General features: G+C 46.7%; 1 pseudogene; it reads right to left on the reverse strand.

The window, feature by feature from the left end:
* Positions 1–24585, reverse strand: part of LOC148149284 (centrosome-associated protein 350-like) — a 989460-nt pseudogene that overhangs the window by 453501 nt on the left and 511374 nt on the right.

Genomic DNA, 24585 nt, shown 5'->3' on the forward strand with positions numbered 1-24585 from the left:
CATATTCTCACTAACATTGCCCTTTTCCATTGGGAATGCTGATGAAAAGTATTCATTAAGTGCTTCCCCAATATCCTCAGATTCCACATACAACTTCCCACAACTATCTTTAGATTGGCCCTAATCTTACTCCAGTCATTCTATAATTCCTGATATACCTATGGAAGGCCTTAGGATTTTCCTTGATCCTATCCGCCAACAACTTCTCATGTCCCCTCTTGGCTCTTTGTTGCCCTCTCTTTTGATCTCTTTTGGCTAACTTATAACTCTCAAGCCCCCAAACTGAGCCTTCACGCCACATCCTTGCATAAATCGCTTTCTTCCTCTTGACAAGAGCTTCAACTGCTTTGTAAACCACGGCTCCATCTCTCAACAACTACCTCCCTGCCTGATAAGTATATACTTATCAAGGACCCACAATAGCAGTTCTTTGAATAAGCTCCACATTTCAAGTGTATCCATCCACTGTAGTTTCCTCCCCCATCTGATGCATCCTAAATCTTGCCTAATCACATCATAATTGCCTTTCCCCCAGTTTTCCCTCTTTCCCTGCAGGAAATACCTATCACTGTCCACTGCTATTGCAAACATAACCGAATTGTGGTCACTATCGCCGAAATGTTCACTGACCTCCAAATCTAACACCTGGCCAGGTTTATTCCCTAGTATCAAATCCAATACGGCATCACCCCGCTTGTTGGCCTGTCTACATACTGTGTCAGGAAACCCTCCTCCACACATTGAACAAAACTGACCCATCTAAATTACTTTAACTTCCCCAACATTGACTGGGAATTCTATTGTTCAAGTCCCCCATAACAACTACCCTGTTACACTCACTCCTATCGAGAATCATCTTTGCCATCCTTTCCAAACATCCTTGGAACAATTTGGAGGCCTATAGAAAACTCCCAACAGGGTGACCTCTCCTTTCCTGTTTCTAACCTCAGCCAAAACTACTTTAGTGAATGAGTCCTCACATGTTATCTCAGCTGCTGAAATACTACCCTTAATTAATTTTACCATCTTCTCTGTTCTTGCTGAAACATCAAAATCCTGGAACCTGCAACAACCATTCCTGTCCCTTTTCTATCCATGTTGAAATCTCAGTTACCTACCAATGCTGCAAGTTCACCCACCTTATTCCGGATGCTCTTGGCGTTGAAGTATACACATTTCAAACCAACACTCTGATTTCCGGTGCCATCGTGCGACCTTGTAAACCTATTCCTGACCTCACTACCCTCAACCGCCTGTACACTGGGACTACAATTCAGGTTACCATCCCCCGCTGCATTAGGTTAAACTCCCCCGCGAAGACCATTATCAAACTTTCTCACCCAGGATATTGGTACCCCTCTGGTTCAGGTGAAGACCATCCTGTTTGTAGAGGGACCACCTTCCCCAGAAAGAGCTCCACTTATCCCAGAATCCAAAACACTCCCTCCTGCATCATCCCTGCAGCCAAGTATTCAGCTCCACTCTCTCCCTGTTCCTTGCTTCACTAACATTTAGCACGGGCAACAAACCAGAGACAACAACTCTGTTTGTTCTAGCTCTAAGCTTCCACCCTAGTTCCCTGAATTCCTGTCTTAAATCCCCACCTTTCTTCCTTTCTATGTCGTTGGTGCCTGGGTGGACCACGAATTGGGGCTGAACCCCCTCCCCCTCAAGAATCCAAAAACATGAGCAAAGACATCACAAACCCTGGTATTGGGAGGTAACACACCAATTGTGAGTCTCTCTCGTTCCCACAAAACGAGAGAGTTCTGGCTGCCATGTTCTGGCTGTCCCCCAAAGCGGCCATTGGTGAGGACACCTTGAGAATACAGGGCTCCGTTCTAGTATTCCTGTTACAGGAACAATGTTGAACAACTTGAAAGGTGGCAAAAAAGATTTGCAAGGATGTTGCCGGGGTTGGAAGGTTTGAGCTGTAGGGAGAGGCTGAATAGACAGGGGCTATTTTCCCTGGAGCGGTGGAGGCTGAGGGGTGACCTGACAGAGGTTTATAAAATCATGAGGGGCATCGATAAGGTGGATAGCCAAGGTCTTTCCCAGGGTATGTGAGTCCAAAACTAGAGGGCATAGGTTTAACGTGAGGGGGAAGGATCTGTAAGGGATCTAAGGGGCAACGTTTTCATGCAGAGGATAGTGCATGCATGGCATGAACTGCCAGAGAAAGTGGTGGAGGCTGGTACAATTACAACATTTAAAAGGCACCTGGATGGGTATATAAATAGGAAGGGTTTTGAGGGATATGGGCCAAATCCTGGCAAATGGGACAAGATTAATTTAGGATATCTGGTTGACATGGATGAGTTGAACCGAAGGGTCTGTTTCCGTGCCAAATGACTCTCTGATGAAGTCTCTGGTTTAAATAGACAAAGCTTCTGAGACAGAGGTGACAGTGCTCCCACTGACCAGGTTCCAGTTTGTACAGGGCTCTGCTCTCAGCTGGATGGTTGGGAGTTTAAGCTGATTTTAAGCTGTATACTGGAGAGGGGTAAGCAACCTTTTTGATCAAAGCCTCCAGAAATGTGAAGGTGACATTTATGAGCAATTCAGAGCAATGATCTACTCAGTTATTTTGACTCCTGGGGCCTGCTGAGTAGTAAAACTCAGCATTTAGGGATTGCTGAGAAATATCTTCATTGACTTGGACATTAATTGTATTTTTCAGGTTCCACAGTTTAATGAAGAGTGCGGCAGATTATAGCTTTGGGTTAATTCCCGATCTCATTGTTGCTGTCTACAAGGCTGTGAAGGACACAGAGTGGAAGAAGTACTTTCCAAAAGAATAGAAGCTGCTCCTGTCTTCAAAGGGTTGCTATCTCTTGAGTGGATATGAGACAGAACCACATGCATGCTTCAGGGCTAGAATGGAAAGCAGGAACTTACATTTGTATCACAGAATCACAATATTGTGGAATCCCACTCACCCATTCTACATTTTCCCTCACAACTGCACCTAACCTACACATCTCTGAACACCATGGGCAATTTGGCATGACCAATTCACCCAACCTGCACAGCTTTGGACTGTGGGACAAACCAGAGCACCCGGAGGAAACCCACACAGACGCAGGAAGAATTTGCAAACTCCATACAGACAGTCGTTGAAGGCTGGAATTGAACCCAGGTCACTGGCACGGTGAGACAGCAGTGCTAACCACTGAGCCTCCGTGCTGCCTATTTTTGCTTGCTGTCATGTCTGCTTCATGACTTGTAATGTGTTTTATTGTTTTAAATAAACCAACTTACAAAGTTAATGAATTGATTATGGGACCATTATCTTTAACCTGTCCTGGTGAAAGGCTGGAGGAAACACTGTGCAGATGAGGCCGATTGCACAAGCAGCTTAACCTGCAGGTAGACAATACGAGGCACAGTCTTTGTTCATGCGAAGGTGTATGAGGCAACATATGGGCAGGGAACAAAAGTAGGCCACTCGGCCCTTTGACTCTGCTCCCCCATTCAATAAGATCATTGTTGATCTGATTTTAACATCAACTCTACATTCTACCACAATGTTCAATCCCTTCAGTCATCAAGAATCTATCTACCTCTTCCTAGGGTAAATATAGGGTAGGGGAATGGGTCTGGATTAGTTTGGGTGGACTTGTTGGGCTGAAGGGCCTGTTTCCACACTGGAGGGATTCTGAATTCTGCAACCACTGCCTTTTAAGGAAGGGAATTCCAAAGACTGACAACCTCTGAGAGTAAAAACATGTTTCCCAATCTCTGTTTTGAATAGACTCTCCCTTCATTTTAAACAGTGATCCCTAGTTCTGGATTCTCCCACAAGAGGCTTTCCACATCCACCCGGTCAAGCCCCCTCAGGATCTTGCATGTTTCAATGAAGTCTTGCATTCAGTTTCCCCTCACAACAGACTCATTCTATGAGCTTTCCTGATGACTTGCTGTACCTACATACTAACCTTCTGTGTTTAATGGACAGAAACCCAGATATGGTTCTGGGGACACAAACATGGCAGATGATGGAATTTGAATTCAGTTTTTTTTAAAATCTGCAGTTAAGAGTCTAATGATGACCACAAACCTATGTCGATTGTCAGGAAAACCCATCCGGTTCATTAATGTCGTTTAGGGAAGGGAACTGCCATCCTTCCCTGGTCTGGCCTACATGGGAATCCAATCCCACAGCAATGTGGTTGACTGTTAACTGCCCTCTGGGGCAATTAGGGGTGGGCAATAAATGCTGTGTGAGTCAGTGATGTTCTCATCCCGTCAATGAATGGAAAAGAAAATTCTGACTATAAATCATCAACATGAGGATTAATTGTAATTAATCCTTTGTAATTAATGAGCAGCCTTTGTTCCAGGCCCTCATTATCTCCTGATTTATTCTCTTTCCCACCATAAAGCTACTGTGAGGAAGCATGGAGACTATTCCTACCAGCTCTTGGATCCCTTCCCTATTTGTGCTGCTTTCCAGAACACAAGCGTCTTCCTGCTCCAGCCTCCATTCCTCACCCTCACACTGTTCTCCCTCTCTCCACTCCTGACCTCTCACACTGTTCTGCAGCCTCCGCTCCTCACCCAGACCTGTTTAAGACCAGGGGTCAGAAGATTATGGTGAACGCATTTTTTTGACCCAGGGTGTGGTAGATATATGGAACATGCTGCCTGAGAGGGTGGTGCAGGCTGAAAATCTCACAACCTTTAAAAAACATTTGGAAGAGCACTTTTAATTCCAGGGCATAATAGGCTCCAGAAAACTGTGGGTAAATGGGATTAGTGTAGTTTAGTGTGTGGTGGTCGACATTGACGTGGTGGGCCGTAGGGCCTATTTCTGTGCTGTAAGACTCTCAAACCTAGGTCACTGGCTCTGTGAAGCAGCAGTGCTGTGTCACTCATATTGAGGGAGGCACACAACAAAATAAGCACAAGAGGCGATAATAATTCAGCTCTTCCTGTTTTTGAAAACCCCACCACCACATCACCCAGTTAGCAAATTATAAGGAAAGATGGGTTATAAGCACAGCTCCCTACTGGGGTGGTGAAGGGGAGGTGTGGCCACTGGTCAGATAGCAAAGACAGAGGAACAGAAGGAGTGGACTCAATTAAAATGGAAGGGGAGTGGTGTGGGGGGAATCTGTGAATGGATACTTACCCATCTGACAGAGTGACCTCACCTGGCAATCTATTATACTCTACATAGAAACATAGAGGATAGGAGCAGGAGCAGGCCATTTGGCCCCTCCAGCCTGCTATGCAATCAATATGATTGTGGATGATCTTCAAGCACATTACTGTAATCCCTCCCTACTCCACATCCCTTGATTCTTTAGCAATAAGAGCTATATCTACCTCCTTCTTGAAAACATAATGTTTTGGCCTCAACCACTTTCTGTGAGAGAATTCCACAGGCTCATCACTCTCTGGGTGAAAACATTTTTTCTCATCTCTATCCTATAGAGTTTTCCCCTTAACCTTAAACTATGAGCCCTGGTTCTGGACTCCCCCACGATTGGGAACATCCTTCCTCCATCTAATTTGTCTCATCCTGTTCCAATTTTATAGCTTTCCACAAGATTCCCTTCCTTCATTCTTCTAAACTCCAGTGAACACAATCCTCACCAACTCAACCTCTCCTTATACGTCAGTCCTGCTATCACAGAAATCAAATAGCATTCAGTAATTAATATTAATCAACCCATTGTGGAATGTTGTGGAAATTAAATTGACTCGACTCAACTATAAGCAAGAGCAACCAAAAAGAGCTTTATTATATTTTTTTTAACCTCTGTATTGCGGAGGGACCACATGCACTTGACAAAAATGCCTTGTGCAAGGGCCATGAGCGTAATTCAGATATTCACCTTATACTGTTTCTTATCACACTCTCAAGGACAAAGACTGTGAAGATTTGAGTTGTTATTCTTTTCATTCCCTTATTGTGGACATACTGTTCTTATATTTTTCTCTTGTTGAATGTTTACAAAGTTGCGCCGAGACAAGCTGTCCCTCGACAGCAGACTTCAGCAAAGTGTCAGAAAGTTTTGATTTAAGTCAAGCACTGTCTTTCAGATTTCAGAGTAAATGTTAATTTTGTTAATTTTCCATTACATGGAACACAGACTTTGTAGGTCAGGGTTAGAAGACAATCATTGCTGGTTCTAAAATTCAGGCTTCGGGTGCAGTAATCTCAATGGAATCATTGGATACAATCTTACAACTGCAGAAAGATGGGAGGTATAGATGGAGGGTGCAGACAGCAGTGTAGACAATGGGTGTAGATGGTGGGTGCAAACAGAGGGACTAGACAGTGGCTGTGGATACTGGGTGCAGACAGTGGGTACAGACGGTGGTGCAGACCGAGGGTCCAGATGGTGGGAGCAGATGGTGTTGTAGACAGAAGGTCCAGACAGTAATTGCAGATGGTGGTGTAGACAGTAGTGTAGACAAGATCAAGACCTTACGTGGTGACCACATGGGTGGCTGTGTGGAATCACACAGAGAGCAGCCAGTGAGCCTGACACAGTCAGGGACACCCCTTGGTGCTGAAGGTCATGTTGTTGCTGGCAAAGGTCGCATTTCAACTGGAAGTGCACTCCCTCCCTACACACTCCCCTCTTGTCCCCACATGCCTCACTGCAACTCCTGGAGATGCCAGTCAGCACCCTGCGCTCTCACTCAGTCTCCATTGACTTTGCCTCCATTAGCCTTGACCCTCCTCCCAAGCATTTACTTGGGCCTTCACTGAAGCTTGAGCCAATTCCTCTGACCCTTGATGATGAGTTTGCCATCTTGGAACTGTCTAACCTAGTCACCATTAACCTGCACTGCCCTCTCAGCATGGAGCATAGATTGATACAGCACAGAAAAGGCCCTTTGGCCTATTAAGTCTGCACTGACATAACTACCACTAAAGGCACTCTAATCCCAATTTCCTGCACTTATCCCAAATCCTTGAATGTTATGATTTTTGAAGGTTGTAAGGTTTCTAGCCTCCACTACCTTCACTAACAGAGGGTTGTGTGTTTATAAGTTATATCCTGTCAGGCTCACGGAGTTTAACAAAAGCTCAACTATTTGTCCTTTTCTTTAATGTGCGGTATGGTGGCTCAGTGGTTAGCTCTGCTGCCTCACAGGACCAGGGGACCTGGGTTCGATTCCAGCCCGAGGTGACTGTCTTTGTGGAGTTTACACAATCCCCCTGTGTCTGTGTGGATTTCCTCCGTGTGCTCCAGTTTCCTCCCACAATCCAACGATGTGCAGGTTAGGTGAATTGGCCATTCTAAAATTGCCACAGTGATCAAGAAGCTGTCAGCCAGGGGAGATGTTGAGTAAATGGGCAGGGGAATGGGTCTCGGGGAGTCTGTCTTCAGAGGGTTGGTGTTGGCTTGTTGTGCCAAATGGCCTGTTTCCACACTGTGGAATCTGTGACAGTCCATTCCAGATTCCCATCACCCAGAATGAAAATCTGATTTCCCAAATCTCATTTGTGACGTTCGTAACGAAACCATTCATTTTGTCTTGTGTCGTTTAGCTCTTGTGCTCCTTGTTCAATAAATTTTTTTTTCCAATAAAATATGAGTTCCTTGATGGGCTGTTAAGCTTGTCCAATCAGGGAGCCCTGGCTGACAGATAAAAAGGGGAGCCCACACAGCACTGTCCTTTGATGTGAAGGGCAGTGTTTGTCACTGGCCACCCGGGTGTTTTCCTATCTTCCTGGTGGTGGAAATTGAATAAAGATTCGTGCACTTTGTGTCTTTCACTGTGTCTCACACCTGCACACACACACCATGGGTGCTGGGGAAAAAAATAAGCACTACCGCACTTAGGTGGTAGTGTGGGGGTTAAATTTAAAAAAAAATAAACAGGAGATTAAGGGCAGTGTTTGTCACTGGCCACCTGGGTGTTTTCCTATCTTCCTGGTGGTGGAAATTGAATAAAGATTCGTGCACTTTGTGTCTTTCACTGTGTCTCACACCTGCACACACACACACCATGGGTGTTGGGGATAAAATAAGCACTACCGCACTTAGGTGGTAGTGTGGGGGTTAAAAAAAAAGGGGAGCCCACACAGCACTGTCCTTTGATGTGAAGGGCAGTGTTTGTCACTGGCCACCCGGGTGTTTTCCTATCTTCCTGGTGGTGGAAATTGAATAAAGATTCGTGCACTTTGTGTCTTTCACTGTGTCTCACATCTGCACACACACACCCATGGGTGCTGGGGAAAAAATAAGCACTACTGCACTTAGGTGGTAGTGCGGGGGTTAAAAAAATAAAAAAAAGAAGAAAAAATAAACAGAAGATTAAGGGCAGTGTTTGTCACTGGCCACCCGGGTGAAAGAAGAAAAAGGGGAGCCCACACAGCACTGTCCTTTGATGTGAAGGGCAGTGTTTGTCACTGGCCACCCGGGTGTTTTCCTGTCTTCCTGGTGGTGGAATTTGAATAAAGATTTGTGCACTTTGTGTCTTTCACTGTGTCTCAGACCTGCACACACACACCATGGGTGCTGGGGCAAAAATAAGCACTACCGCACTTATGTGGTAGTGTGGGGGTTAAATTTTAAAAAAAATAGAAACAAGGGATTAAAAAAGAAAAAAAAATTAAATAGGAATAAAAAAAAAGAAAAAAAAACAAAAAAAGAGAAAAAAAGGGGAGCATGCGTAACCTCAACTACCACACGCAGCTCCTGTTCGTCGACCGTGATGGTTTGGAGGTCGTCCTCAAGACGCTGCCTGTCTTTTACCAGGACCTGATCACTGTCTGGAACATGGTCGAATCGAGTCGCGCCTACCCTCTGGCTGGTGTAGCGGCTGTCGTCAGGGAGCCGTTGCTCAGGAATCCGCACCTCCGTACTCGCGGGTTCGAGTGGCTGTCGGAGGGGAGGGCCATGGCGGCGAGGGTGACCAGGGTCGGGGACGTGCTGGGTGCCGGGGGCCTGGGCTGGACGCTGCCGCAGGACATAACCAGCAGGGCAGCGGTAGACGTCCGGTACGTGGCCACCGCCATCCGACGCCTTAAAACGGCGGTGCTCGGACCCGACGTAGTGCACCAGTTGGAGGACGCTCAGGTGTGCGGTGGGATCCCGTCCACACTCACCCCAGCCCGGATGGAATTTCACATTGGCCCCAAGGTCCCGTACTTCCCGCGGGAGCCTGTGCCCCACAACCTGAGCCGCCTCTGAAATTTTAATTTTGTCTCATTTAGGAATGTGAAAAGAAGGGCCCTGTATAGACTGCTGGTGCACACCGTCCACCTCTTCTCCCTCATCCACCGTCCGGACATGCCTTGGCGTGCCCATTTGCCACCAGGCGGTGGGGATCCCCAGTGGAGGGCTCTCTATGCGGGAGTCCTCCCCCTTTCTCTCGGAGATCTGGGGTGGAGGGTGCTGCACGCAGCAGTCCCCTGCAACCGCAGGTTGCGGTGGTTCACGGACTCCCAGCCCAACTGCTTGTTCTGTGGCGCTGTGGAGTCCATGGACCATGTATATATTGGGTGTGGGCATTTGCACTCCCTCTTTGATTTTCTTAAAAACCTCCTCCTCTGCTTTTAGTTTCACTTCAGTCCCACGCTCCTGATCTTCGGGCACCCGGTACAGAGGAGGGAGGGCAGGTCTGAAGATCTCCTTGTGGGTCTGCTTCTGGGCCTGGCCAAACTGGCCATCAACAGGTCGAGGCAGCGGGCCGTGGAGGGGGTCGTTAGGGCCGACTGCCTGCCCCTCTTCCGCGGTTACGTTAGGGCCCGGGTGTCCTTGGAGAAGGAGCACGCGGTGTCCACCAACACCCTGGAGTTGTTCAGGGAGAGGTGGGTGCCACAGGGAGTGGAGTGCATTATTTCCCCCTCCAACTCTATTTTGATTTAGTCGCTAACCTGCCCTTCACTGTTTTGATCACACAGCATTGCCCTTCGATGTGAAGTGCACTGCTTGTCACTGGCCACTCGGGTGTTTTCCTATCTTCCTGGTGGTGGAAATTGAATAAAGATTCATGTACTTTGTGTCTTTCACTGTGTCTCACACCTGCACACACACACCATGCGTGCTGGGGAAAAAATAAGCACTACCGCACTTAGGTGGAATAAAAAAGAAAAAAAGGGGAGCATCAGAAGGACTGATACTCTGGGACCTGACTCTGAACAACAACCTGCCAACCAACCCCCTCCTTCTGTCCCCCTCAATCTCCCCATGCTTCCTCTTGATGCCCCTTCGATCCAGCCTGTGCTGCCTTTGGGAGAGATTAACCTTACCTACATTCCTGATGAAGAGCTTATACCCAAACCATTGATTATCCTGCTCCTCGGATGCTGCCTGACCTGCTGTGGTTTCCCAGCAACACACTCTTGACTCTGATCTCCACCATCTGCAGTCTTCACTTTCTCCTTCCCTCCAGCACCCAGGAAAGTGGATATCATCCCAGAGGAGCATAGTTCCACTCGCTCATTACAGACAGAGATGACTGGTGGTGTGTTTAACCCAAGGGTCACCACAGCTGAGGCAGGGGGAGTGAAGGTGGCACCTTCATGGTGGTAGCACCCTTCATTAATCCACTGCAATCCCTCTTGGGGCTGCAAGAATCAACCTCACTCACTGCTCTCCTCCCTGTAAGGCAATATTGCTGTATCTCGTTTCGAGCTAATTGACCATTGAAATACAACTATGGCTAGTCAGCATTGGCTGAGCAGACAGCCACTACTGCAATGACCCCGGCTCCAGAAAGTCCCCTTGTAATTGGGGAGCACATTAGGGAGCACAGTGTGCACTGCCTCTGAAATGCCTCCATTACTGAGAATACACTCTCAGTATTCACCTTTCTCAGCTGCCATCTCAACTTCACTGTAAATTCTGTGAACTATGATCCTGCCCCACTAGCTGCCTGATGAAGGAGCAGTGCTCCGAAAGCTTGTACTTCCAAAGAAACCTGTTGGACTATAACCTGGTGTTGTGTGATTTTTAACTTTGGCCACCTCAATGAGCTGCCATCTCAGACTGAATTGTTTTTCTTCCGAGATTTGACAACATTAAAGCCTAATCTTCAATCCCCATCACAAAGCCCATTCTCTACCCATCACTCAGAGACAATACCTCAGAGACACCGACAGGCAGCACAGAGTAACACACTCCCACTCATTGAGATACGAAGTTAAAAATCACACAACACCTGGTTATCGTCTCACAGGTTTAATTGGAAGTACACTAGCTTTCGGAGCGCCACACCTTCATCAGGTGGTTGGGAGGGCACCCTCTTGATGAAGGAGCGGCGCTCCGAAAGCTAGTGTGCTTCCAATTAAACCTGTTAGACTATAACCTGGTGTTGTGAGATTTTTAACTTTGTACGCCCCAGTCCAACACCGGCATCTCCAAATCATTGCACTGCCTACAGCCATTGCAGAATAACACACACACAGACACCTACAGGCAACACTGAGTAACACATACACTCAGAGAGTCAGGCAGCACTGAGTAACATGCTCACAGTCAATGCTGCCTGTCGGTGTCTCTCTGAATAACACACCCACACTCAGAGTGACACCTACAGGCAGCATTATGTAATACACCTGCACTCAGAGGGACACGCAGCCTGCAGTGTCAGTGATTGACCTAAGATCACTTCAGGAACAACACAGCATGCAGCAAAGAGTGCAGAGTGCAATCCCAGCACCTGAGCCTGGACCACAGAGTGAAGAGGGAATGCCTAAGATTGTAATTATGGAGTCCTCACAACTTTCTGGCTGTAGGTAAAAACAAGGACTGCAGATGCTGGAAACCAGAGGCGAGATCAGAGTGGTGCTGGAAAAGCACAGCAGGTTAGGCAACATCCAAGGAGCAGGAAAATCAACGTTTTGGGCAAAAGCGCTTCATCAGGAATAGAGGCAGGATGCCTGCAGAGTGGAGAGATAATGAGAGGGGGTGGAGAGAAAGTAGCATAGAGTACAATAGGTGAATGGGGGTGGGGATGGAGTTGATAGGTCAGAGAGAAGGGTGGAGTGGATAGGTGGAAAGAAAGATAAGTAGGTAGGACAGGTCATGAGGATGGTGCTGAGCTGGAAGGTTGGAGGTGGGGTGAGGTGGGGGGAGGGGAAATGAGGAAACTGATGAAATCCACATTGATGCCATGGGAATGAAGTGTTCTGAGGTGGAAGATGAGGCCTTCTTCCTCCAGGCGTCGGGTGATGAGGGACCAACAGTGGAGGAGGCCCAGGACCTGCATGTCCTTGGCAGAGTGGGAGGGGGAGTTGAAATGTTGGGCCACAGGGCAGTGGGGTTAATTGGTGTGGTTGTCCCGGAGATGTCCCCTAAAGCGCTCTGCGAGGAGGCGTCCAGTCTCCCCTGTGTAGAGGAGACTGCATCGGGAGCAACGGATACAATAGATGACATTGGTGGATGTGTAAGGCTCCTTTGGGGCCTTAGATAGAGGTGAGAGAGGAGGTGTGGGTGCAGGTTTTGCAATTCCTGTGGTAGAATGGGAGGGTGCCAGGAAGGGAGTGTGGGTTATTGGGGGACGTGGACCTGACCAGGTAGTCACGGAGGGAACGGTCTTTGCAGAAAGCAGGAATGGGTCGGGAGGGCAATATATCCCTGATGGTGGAATCCGTTTGGAGGTGGCAGAAATGTTGTTGGATGATGTGATTTATGCGAAGGTTGGTAGGGTGGAAGGTGAGCACCAGGAGGGTTCTGTCCTTGTTACGGTTGGAGGGGTGGGGTTTTAGGGCAGAGGGGTGGGATGTGGACGAGATGCGTTGGAGCACATCTTTGACCACATGGAAGGGAAATTGCGGTCTCTAAAGAAAAGGCCATCTGGTGTGTTCTATGGTGGAACTGGTCCTTCTGGGAGCAAATATGGCGGAGGCGTAGGAATTGGGAATATGGGATGGCATTTTTGCAAGAGGTAGGTTGGGAAGAGGTGGAATCCTCAGTGTTGGTGGGTTTGTAAAAAATGTCAGTGTCAAGCCAGTCATCATTAATGGAGATGGAGAGGTCCAGGAAGGGGAGGGAGGTGTCAGAGATGGTCCAGGTGGTCATTAATGGACATCTGTTTGGAATCTTGTAACCTCCAATAATTCCAGATCAAAGGGATCGTTTGAAAGTGATTGATGATTGGCTGTCAGTATCCTCTACAACGGATGTGTCATTGATTGACAGGCAAATAGCCAATTGTGACAATATCATGCTGAAATGCAGCCAATCAGCTGAATGGAGTGGTCAATCTCCAAAGCACACAGAGACAGAGACTGAATCTTCTTCATCTTTATTCCCTTTTCCAGATTGACATTGACAGAAAACAGTCAGCAATTAACAGCCCAGACAGAGGAAGCTGCACAAATTCACAGCCACAATGGAGCTTGAGGAAAACACTTGTGGAGGTTTTCTCAATAACATGAGAATCCTGTCCCTTTACACAGTGACAATACCTTAAATTGGAACTGGCGGCTGAGCAGGAAGGAGATCTGTTTTACTGAAGCAGAGACTTCTGAGGTTCACATTGTTTTGTACAGCTGACAGTCTCCAGCAACTTCAAGAGATTTTACTTGGCATCACAAATCAACTCTGTCCCAATCAAACAGTCCCAGATCAGGGAGAGCATGAGGTTTGACACAGCGTAAAGCTCTGTGTCCTAATGACCTGCCTTAACCCCTGAACCTCAGAAATGTCTCTGAGCCAGTCCTGAGAAGGAAGAGAGTTGAAATTCCGTGCTGACAATGATCTTTGTCCTGCCAGCTCAGCCCTGTTCTATTTAAAGTTGTGTCTCCTCTGTGGACTGTCTCCAACATTCTACACACATTCGGATCTCCTGATGCTCTTGCTAAGGGGAGAGGAGAGAGTCACATGGGTGAGGGCACAGGAGAAGCGAGCGGTTGGACTTCCAGTCAGACCCAGAGAGGGTCAGCAGGCTGCTGACACTGTAGGTGCTGTCCGAAGCTCGCAGGTAGTTGCTGGTCTGAACCCCGTCCAAAATGACTGCACCATCCTTCTTCCACTGCACCTCCAGCTCATCGGGATAGAAGTGATTGGCAAGGCACACCAGGGTGGCAGTGCCCTTGGCATTGACCTGCTCCGGGGAGGGAGGCAGCAGAGTCAGCTTGGGCTGAGAGTTCTCACGGCCTGAAAGACAAGAGAAACAATTTTAATCTCTGCCATTTGAAGGGATTTCAACTCTCAGAATATTCACTGACAAAATGTTTGAACATTTGCAGCCAATACCTAACAAACCCCATAAATATACAGACATTGTTTAAATTGCTTCTTGGGATGTGTCACTGGCAGGATCAGCATTTATTGCCCATCCCTAATCACCCAGAGGGCAGTTTAGAGTCAACCACATTGCTGTGGGTCTGGAGTCACATGGTAAGGATGGCAGTTTCCTTCCCTAAAGGACATTAAGGAATCAGATGACTTTTTTCTGACAATCAACAATTGTTTCATGGTTGTCATTAGACACTTAATTGAAGATTTTTTTATTGAATTCACATTCCACCATCTGCTGTGGCAGGATTCTAACCCTGGTCCCCAGAACATTAATCTGGATCTCCGGATGAACAACTCAGCAATAGTACCATTAAATCATCACCTCCTTTATCTTATTTTTAGTTGAGCGTGAAAGCAAGAAGTTTGTTTCTGAACAGGGTGATTAGGAAAAGCACAGCTGAAAGGCTCCCAGTTCCTCCCAAAAAAGATTAGTTCCTTGAAAGTGGAGTTGCAGGTAGGTAGGGGGGGTGTCAAAGCCATTTGGTTTGCTTTCCTTTATTGGGCAATGCATTGAGTATTGGAGTTAAGAGCTGCTGCACCTGTACAGGACATTAGTTTGGCCCCTTTTGGAATACTGTGTGGAATTCTGGCCTCCCTGCTGTAGGAAAAATGTTGGGAATCTTAAAAAGATTCAGAAAAGATTTCCAAGGATGTTGCCAAGTTGGAGGGTTTGAGCGATCGGGAGAGGCTGAACAGGCTGAGGCTATTTTCCCTGGATCGCTGGAGGCTGAGAGATGACCATATAGAGGTTTCTAACATCATGGGGGGCATTGATCAAGTGAATAGAGAATATATTTTGGTCAGAGTGAAGGAGTCCAGAACTAGACAGCACAGGTGAAAAGTATCAGGAGAACAATTTAAACGGGAACTAAGGCATAACTTTTTCCTGCAGAGGGTGGTCCATTTTTGGAATGAGCTGCCAGAGGATGTGGTGGAGGCTGGTACGATAACATTTAAAAGGCATTAGGATGAGTATATGAATAGGATATGGGCCAAATGCTGACAAATGGGACTAGATTAATTTAGGTAATCTGGTCGGCATGGACAAGTTGCACAGAAGGATCTATTTCTGTGCTGTACATCTCTCTGACACTATGACTCTATGTCTCTGTGGTTGGCATGGATGAGTCAGATCGAAGAGTCTGTTTCCATGCTGTACATCGCTATGACTCTAATTGTGTTTCAATCAAGCCCTCACTACCTCAGACTCTCCCAAAGACAGTTACACTTTGCTTGAAAACCAGTCACTGTTGCAATTTCAGGAAAGGGGTTGCCAATTTCTACACAACAAGATGCCACTGGAAACAATGAGATCAAAGAGCATTCTTCATGATTTTGGTTCAAGGATAAATATTGACCTGAACTCAACCCAAAGAGAAAGTAATTTGGTTCAGTTGGATGGAAAATGAGAAAATGGAAGGTAAAGGAGAAGGGAGGATTGCTGGTTAGTGATGGGATTGATTGTGGCCAGAAAATAAAAGGAAGGGACGGAATTTTTGAATATCAAAAGAAACATAAAAGTGCAGGGAAATCAATAGTAGAACAAACTTAAAGAGTTTGTATCTAAATGCAAGAAGCATTCTGAGTAAGGGAGACAAAATGATGCCACTAATCAAGGTCAATTGAGTTTCCAAGGAATAAAAACTAATTAAAGTGGAGGAGGGCTCAGGAGAGGTTATTCAAGTTTCCAGAAGACATAATGGGACAGAGAGTGTGGAAAGGATCAGGTATCGAACGAAAAGCACAGCAGATAAGGGGACAATGATGGGAAGGAGGGCAGTCAATGCAGGACTGAGGGAGTTGTACTTAAATACACACAGTATACACAATGAGCTTGTAGTGCAGATTGAAACTGGCAGGTACGATGTTGTGGGTATCACAGAGACATGGCTGTAAGGGGATCTGAGCTGGGAACTAAATATCTAAGGATCCATGTCATATCAAAAGGACAGGCAGATGAGCAGAGGGGCAAGAGTTGCCTTGTTAGTAAGAAATGACTTTAAATCAATAGCAAGAAATGATACAGTCAGAAGGTGTAGAATCTGTGGGGGTAGAGTTGAGGAACCCAAGAAATAAAGAATCTGATGCAAGTTATGTTCAGGTCTCCAAGCAGTAACCAGGGTGTGGGGAAGGAAATCAATCAGGAGACAGATTCTAGATTAGAGTGGTGCTGGAAAAGCACAGCACTTCAGGTAGCATCCGAGGAGCAGTAAAATCAATGTTTCGGGCAAAAGCCCTTCATCAGGAATACAGGCAGACAGCCTGAAGGGTGGAGAGAAAAGTGAGAGGAGGGTGGAGGTGGGGGGAAAGTAGCATAGAGTACAATAGGGGGTGGGAGGATGGAGTGGATAGGTGGAAAAGAAGATAGGCAGGTTGGGCAAGTTATGGAGACAGTGCTGAGCTGGAAGTTTGGAACTGGGGACAGAAAAACCAAATACAAAATGTTGTGGCAAACTTCAATGGATAAGTGGACTGGGTAGCGCATCTCAACAAAAGGATTTCATGGAATGTCCATGAGATGGTTTTTGAAACAGTTTGTGGTTGATCATTTGGAACAGACAGTTCTGGATTCAGTGATGTGTAATGAGGCCAATTTGATTAGTGAGCTGAAGATGAAAGTATTCCTCTGGATAAGTGACCATAATATGATAGAAGTCCCGCTGTAGCTTGAGAGGGAGAAGCTGCAATCAGATGGAACAGTATTTCAATTGAGTAAAGGTAAGTACAAAGACATGAGGAAGGAGTTGACCAGAGTTGATTGAAATTGGAGCCGAGCAGGTAAGATGGTGGGGCAGCAAACAGCAGAGTTTCTGGGGGTAATTCAGGAAGCAGAGTAGGAATTCCTCCTGAAAAAGAAGAAACAGACTAAGGGGAGGACAAGGCAACCATGGCTGATGAGGGAGGTCAAGGACAGCATAAAAGCAAAAGGAAAAGGCATACAATGTGGTGGAGAATAGTGGGAAGCCAGAGGGTTAGGAAGTCTTTAAAAATCTGTGGGGGGTAACTAAAAAAAAACATTCAGGGTACAGAAGGTGAAATGTGGAGGGAAAGCGAACCAGTAATATAAAAGAAGATTGCAAGAGTTTCATCAGATATATAAAAATGAAGAGGGAGGCAGAAATAGACATTGGAAAAAGAATAATAGGAAAATGAAGAAAAAGCCGAGGAATTGAATCCATACATTACATCAGTCTGCACAATGGAAAACACCAGCAGTGTCCCAGTACTTCAAGACTGTCAGGGGGCAGAGGGGAGTGTAGTGGTCATCACTAAGGAGGAGGTACTGGGGAAGCTGAAAGGTCAGAATGTGGATAACTCACCCAGACTGGATGAACTACACCAGTGTGTTCTGAAGGAGATCACTGAGGAGATTGTGGGGACATTGGTGATGATCTTTCAGGAATCAATGGAGTCAGGGTGTGGAGGTATTTTCTAAATAAGGAAAGCATTTGGAGATCTAAAGCATAAACCTCATTCAGGTTTCTCTTAAGCTTAACAGGCAGGTCCAGTTTGTGCTTGGGAAGGCAAATGAAATGGTAGCATTCATTTCAATATGGCTAGAATACAAGGGCAGAGATGTACTGCTGAGGCTGTGTAAGGCTCTGGTCAGACTGAATTTGGAATATTGTGAGCAGTTTTGGGACCCATATTCTAAGAAACAATGTGCTGGCATTGAAGGGGTTTACCAGAATGATCCTGGGGATGAAGGGCTTGTCATATGAGGCATGGTTGAGGACTCTGGGTCTGTACTCGATGGAGTTTAGAAGGATGAGGAGGGACCTTCTTGAAATTTACAGAATGCTGATAGGCCTGGATAGAGTGGATGCAGAGAAGATGTTTCCAAAAACTGGAGAGACTAGGTAACCAAGGCACAGCCTCAGAATGAAGGGCCGACCCTTTAGAGATGAGATGAGGAGGAATTTCTTCAGCCAGAGTGTGGTGAATCTGTGGAACTCATTGTTACAGAGGGCAGTGGAGGCCAAGTCACTGAGTGTATTTAAGACAAAGATAGATAGGTTTGTGATTGTTAAGGGGATGGAAGGTGCCTGTGGAGTCGGCAGGAGAATGGGGGTGAGAAGCATTTCTGCCAAGATCAAATGGCAGAGCGGATTCCATGGGCTGAATGGCTGATTTCTGCTCCTGTTTCTTAAAGTCTTCTGGAGAGTTTCCCCAAAACCCTGGAACACTGAACCCACTGGACTGTGAGCCCTGCTAGAGCTGTTTGTCATCAGAACTCTGCAAAGAGATAATCCAAGAGTAGAAAGAATGTGCATCCATGTGGGAATTCAGAATGTTTCCCCGCTCCTGGAATACCATGAGTACAGGAAGTGTGGTCAGTGACATCAGTTGGAGATCCAGGTTTCGGAGCTTGAGCAGCAGCTGGTGTCAGTGCGGAGTGTCCATGAGGCTGAGAGCTCCGTGGAGAGCACATTTCTAGATGTGGTCACTCTGCAGCTTCAGAGTATGCAGGGAGAGAGGGAATGGGGGAGCAGCAGACAGTCCAACAGGACCAGGCAGCTAGTACAGAAATCCCCTGAGTGCATCCCACTCTCCAACCAGGATTCACTTCAGAATTCTGATGAGAATGATGAGAATGGGGGTCTTTACTTTCTGAATATAGTTTGGAGTAGCAGCAGTGTAATGGGCAGAGAGGGGCCAGAGTTGCGAGAATGTGTTCAGGTGAATTTTCAGGAGGCATCGGTGGCTCAGTGGTGGCTCCGGTGGGGCAGCACGGTGGCTCAGTGGTTAGCACTGCAGCTTCACAGTACCAGGGTCCCAGGTTCGATTCCAGCCTTGGGTGAGTGGAGTTTGCACATTCTCCCTATGTCTGCATGGGTTTCCTCCGGGTGCTGTGGTTTCCTCCCATGGTCCAAGGATGTGCAGGTCAGGTGAATTGTCCATGCCAAATTGTCCATAGTGTTAGATACATTACAGAAGGGGAAATGGGTCTGGGTGGGTTACTGTTCGGAGGATCAGTGTGGACTTGTTGGGCTGAAGGGCCTGTTTCCACACTGGAGAGAATCTAATCTAATTATTGGCAGCGAAGAAGGCTGTCGAAGAATACAATGGAATCTTGACCGACTGGGCCAGTGGGCTGAGGGATGGCAGATGGAGTTTAATTCAGATAAATGTGAGTGCTGTATTTTGGTAAGACACAAGAGATAGGTGAGATCCCAAACAAATATTTCAGGTCAGTATTTACTGTGGAGAAAGCTAGGGAATTTGGAAAAATAGTGATGACTTGAAAAGAGACCACACACAAATGAGGAGACGCAAAAGATCTTAAAACACATAAAGATAGATAAACCCTAGGACCTGATCATGTGTATCCCAGAACATTGTGGGAAACTAGGGAAGAGATTGCTGGGCCCCTTGCTGAGATATGTGTATCACTGACAACTATGGGTAAGGTGCTGGAAAACCAGATAGGTTGGCTAATGTTCTGCCATTATTTGAGAAAGACTGTAAGGAAAAGCCAGGGAACTATAGACCAGTGAGCCTGATGTCAGTGCTGGGTAACATGTTGGAGTGGATTCTGTGGGATAGGATTTACATTCTTTGGATAATCAATGTGGTTCTATGCATAGGAATTCATGTCTCCTGAATTTGATTGAGGAGGTGACAAAGAAGATTGATGAAGGCAGAACAGTAAACATTGCCTATATGGACTTTAGTAAAGTGTTTGACAAGGTTCCAAATGATAGACTGGTTAGTAAGGTTAGACCATATGGGATCCAGAGGGAGTGAGCCATTGGGGTAAAAAAAATGGATTGAAGATGGGAGACAGAGAGTTCTGGTAAAGGGTTGTTTTTCAGACTGGAGATCTGTGAATAGCTATGTGCCACAAGCATTGGTGTTGAGTTCACTGCTTTTGTCATTTAAAGAAATGATTTGGATGTGAATATAGGAGTTTCAGTAAGTTTGTAGATGACATCAAAATTGGCGGGACAGTGGATAGTGAAGAAAATCATTTCAGGGTACAGCGGGACATTGATCAGATGGGGCAATGGGCAGATGTGTGGCAAGTGGAGTTCAGTTTAGATAAATGTGAGATGTTGCATTTTGGAAAGGCAAACCAGGGCAGGAGTTATACAGGTAATGGGAGGGCCCTGTGGAGTGTTGCTGAACACAGAGACTTGGGGGTGAAGATGCAGGTGCATTATTCCTTGAAAGTGGGGTCACAGGGAGACAGGTTGATGAAGAAGGTGTTGGGTACACTTGCCTTTATTGGTCACTGCATTGAGTACAGGAGTTGGGACATCATGGTGCAGCTGTATGGGAGATTGGTGAGGCCACTTTGGAAATAATGTGAACAATTCTTATCATTCTGTGATAGGAAGGATGTTGTTAAACTTAAAAAGCTGCAGAAAAGATTTACAAGGACATGGCCAGGAATTGAGGGGTTGAGCCTCAGGGAAAGGCTGAAGAAACTGGGGCTATTTCCCCTGCAGCATTCAAGGCTGAGGGATGGCCTTATCGATGTGTATAAAACCATGAGGGGCATGGACAGGGTGCATATCCAAGGTTGTTTCCTTGGGAAAGGGAGTCCAAAACAAGATGGCGTAGGTTTAAGGTGAGAGGCCAAAGATTCAAAAGGGACCTGAGGGGTAACTTGTCACACAGGGGGTGGTGTGTGTATGGATCGAGTTGCCAGAGAAAGTGTTGGAGGCAGATACAATTACAGCATTTAAAATACATTGGGATAGGTACATGGATAGGAAGGGTTTAGAGGGATGTAAGCCAAATGCTGGCAAATGGGATGAGGTCAGTTTAGGATGTCTGGTTAGTATGGACAAGTTGTACTGAAAGGTCTGTTTCCACGCTGAATGACTCAATGACAATGAGCGGCCGGAAAAGCTGAGACCTTTTACTCTGATGTGTAAGAGTCTGAGGAGTGACCTTGTAGAGGTTTATAAAATCATGAGGGGCATAGAAAATGTGAATAATTCAGGAAGAAGGTGACGTTTTGTAGAAAATATTCCCAAAGGTCATTTCAGGGATGAGGAACATCAGTTATGAAGTTTGATTGGAGAATTTGGGACTGTCTTCTTTGGAGAAGGCTGAGAGGAGATTTGTTCGAGGAATTAAAACCAGGAGGGGCCTGGACATAGTAAATAGGGAGAAAATGTTCCCAATTGAGAAAGGATTGAGACTGAGAGGCCGCAGATTGAAAGTAATTGGGAAAAGTAACAAAAGTCAGATGGGGAACAACATGTTCAGCCAGTGAGTGGTTAAGGTGTGGAATGCACTGCCTGAGAGTGTGGTGGAGGCAGCTTCAATTGAAACATTCCGAAGGGAATGAGACTATTATTTGAAAAGGAACAATGTGCAGGGTGACAGGGAGAAGGCAGGAGAATGACACTCAGTGAATTGCTCATTCAGAGAGCCACTACAGACAGGATGGACAGAATGGCCTCCTTGTGCACTGTAACAATTCTGTGATTGTGTGATTGAACAGAGTTAAAGCTGGGGGAGGTGGGAGCTCGGTGTCTCACTGTGCTGCTGCTGCTGCTGCTGCTGAGGTCAGTGAGATCAGAGACTGGGACAGGGAGCCAGAGCTCACATCAAACTCTGCCCGTGTCCATCACACTGAGACTGGCAGGAGGCTACTCACTGATTTCACTCCATGCTGCAGGAATGGGACCACAGGATGCAAATGGACAGAGCTCCTCCACACGGTGAGTAAAACTAACTGACTTATACCTTGTTTTTTAAAGGGAGCAATGGAACGAAAGAAATACAGCTGGATACCCTGTTAGACACAGGGCTCGTCAATCAACCATTTCATTCACTGCAGCTCCCCACTAACACCTTCAACAATTCAGCAACTGTATTTTGTGTTTCAGTATTGACAGGGTTAATAACGGAGGATTGAGGTTTACTTACTCAGTCTGAGCTTGGTTCCTTTACCGAACGTAAGCCACAGTGAGAGCTCCTAGTGGAGAGGCTGTACAAAAACCTCTGCTCTCTGCTTCCCCCCATCACTCTCAACCTCTCTCAGTCTCTCATTCACTCTCACCCTCTTTCTGCCCCTCTCTGTCTTTCCCTCATTCATGTGTCTTTGTGTCTCTGTCTCTCTGGGTTGTGTGCAGCTGGGCTTGGGAGAGTTGTGAAATTCGATGTTAAATCTTGCAGCTGCCCTTCACATGTGGCCATAGAATGTAAGAGGGAAACGTGAGGCCTTCAGTGAGCGGTGGACACCACAGGGACTGGAGTGTGTCGTGGACAGTGACAATCCCAGCATGGGATAATTTGCTCAGTTTCATTTATATCTAACTGTCGGATATGTCAGTTCAGGTGGTGGGACTGTGTGTGTCCAGTATTATATATTTTATATTACTCTGGGATGTGTCAGTACAGGAGGTGGTGCTGTGTGTATTGAAGTTTTTGTACGGATCTGTATCACTGTGAAGGCCAGCTGCTACCCTGCTGACAGTAATAGTCAGCGACATCCTCATTCTGAACGTTGCTGATTGTCAGGGTGTAACTGGTCCCTGATCCACTGCCGGTGAATCGATTGGAGACTCCTGTGAATCGAGTTGTTGCATAATAGATCAGGAGAGAGGGTTTCTGACCTTCTCGCTGCTGGTACCAAGCAAGGTAGCTGCTAATGCTTTGACTGGCCGTACAGGTGATGGTTGCAGTCTGGCCCAGTCCCACTGACAGCACCGGGGGAGACTGGGTCATGGTGATGTCCCCACTGATACCTGAGAGGTCAGAGAGAAACACAGTGAAGTCAGAACTGTCACAGAAAGAGCCTGTCAAATGAGAGATTGTTGGAGACACTGAGCTTTCCTCTGGTTTCGGCATTTTTCCTTCAATCGCAAGTCAGTGGAATTGGAGTGAAATGGAGAGCAGCTAAAGATTGAGGTGGAAGGAGAGACATTTGTACCTGCGACACAGAATGCCAGGGGCCAGATCAGCTGGATGTGTGAAATCATGGTGTGTGCTCCTGTCCCTGTGCCTGGTTCTTGATAAACTCTCCCTTCACTGGGCTCTGCTTTATAAAGCTGCAGCCTGTGAGAGTCTGACTGGGTGTTCCTCAGTATGTAAATGGCATCAGGCAGAGAGAGCCACATCAGTCTTTCGTACTTCCTCGTCTCTCTCTCTCTGTCTCAGAGTCATTGATGTGAACAGCAGTGAATGAGGCCATTTGGCCCATTGTATCTGTGCTGTTAAACAGCGATCTGATGACACTAATCCATCCTCCAGCTCTTGGCCCATTACCCTGGAGGTTACAGCAACACAAGGGAATATCTAAACACTGCTCCAATGTCACGAGAGTTTGTGAGTCAACCAGCCTTTCAGGCAGTGAGTTCCAGACTCCCACCACCCTCTGGGTGAAAACAGTTCTCCTCATCTCTCCTCTCTCTCTCGAACTTGACTGGGCCTGGATTCATTCGAATTCAGATGGATGTATAAAATTCTAACAGGGCTGAGCAAGGAGGAGGTTTCCCCTGGTTGGGAAGTCTAGAACCAGGGGACACAGTCTCAGAGGGATACGGGGTAGACCATTTCGGACTGAGATGAGGAAACATTTCTTCACTCAGAGGGTGGTCAACCTGTTGAATTCTCTTCACTGAAGGCTGTGGAGGATAAGGAACTGAATATATTGAAAAAAAAGAGAGAGATAATTGTTTGCATTTTAACAGCATGAAGGGAATAGGGAGAAAGCAGGAATATGCCTTTGAGATAGAGGATCAGCCATGACCATACTGAATGACAGAGCAGGCTCAAAGGGCCGAATGGCCAACTCCTGCAGCAGTTTCTATGTGTCCATGCCTGTGTTACCTTCAATCTCTGTCCCAGGTTATTGAGTCCTTGTCTCATGCAAAAAGTGCCTTCCTACCCACCCTATCACTGCTCCGAATAATCTTATCTGCTCCAAGGAAAACAACCCCAACCTTTCCAATCTTTTCTCAAAGCTCACATTCAAGCAGCATTCTGGGAAATCTCCCCTGCACCCTCTCAAGTACAATCACATCCTTCCCAGAATGTGGTGACCAGGACTTGTCCCTCTCTCTCTGTCTCACATCTGCCACATTGGATATTCACCCTCGATGTGATTAGATTAGATTAGATTACTTTACATTACAGTGTGGAAACAGGCCCTTTGGCCGAACAAGTCCACATCGACCTGCCGAAGCGAAACCCACCCATACCCCTACATTTACCCTTTACCTAACAGTACGGGCAATTTAGCATGGCCAATTCACCTGACCTGCACATCTTTGGACTGTGGGAGGAAACTGGAGCACCCGGAGGAAACCCACGCAGACACAGGGAGAACGTGCAAACTCCACACAGTCAGTCGCCTGAGGCGGGAATTGAACCCGGGTCTCTGGCGCTGTGAGGCAGCAGTGCT

The sequence above is a fragment of the Chiloscyllium plagiosum genome, unplaced genomic scaffold (genome assembly GCF_037043375.1).
Source record: "Chiloscyllium plagiosum isolate Xiang-an unplaced genomic scaffold, Cpla_swu_hap1 HiC_scaffold_9, whole genome shotgun sequence".
Classification (NCBI taxonomy): domain Eukaryota; kingdom Metazoa; phylum Chordata; class Chondrichthyes; order Orectolobiformes; family Hemiscylliidae; genus Chiloscyllium; species Chiloscyllium plagiosum.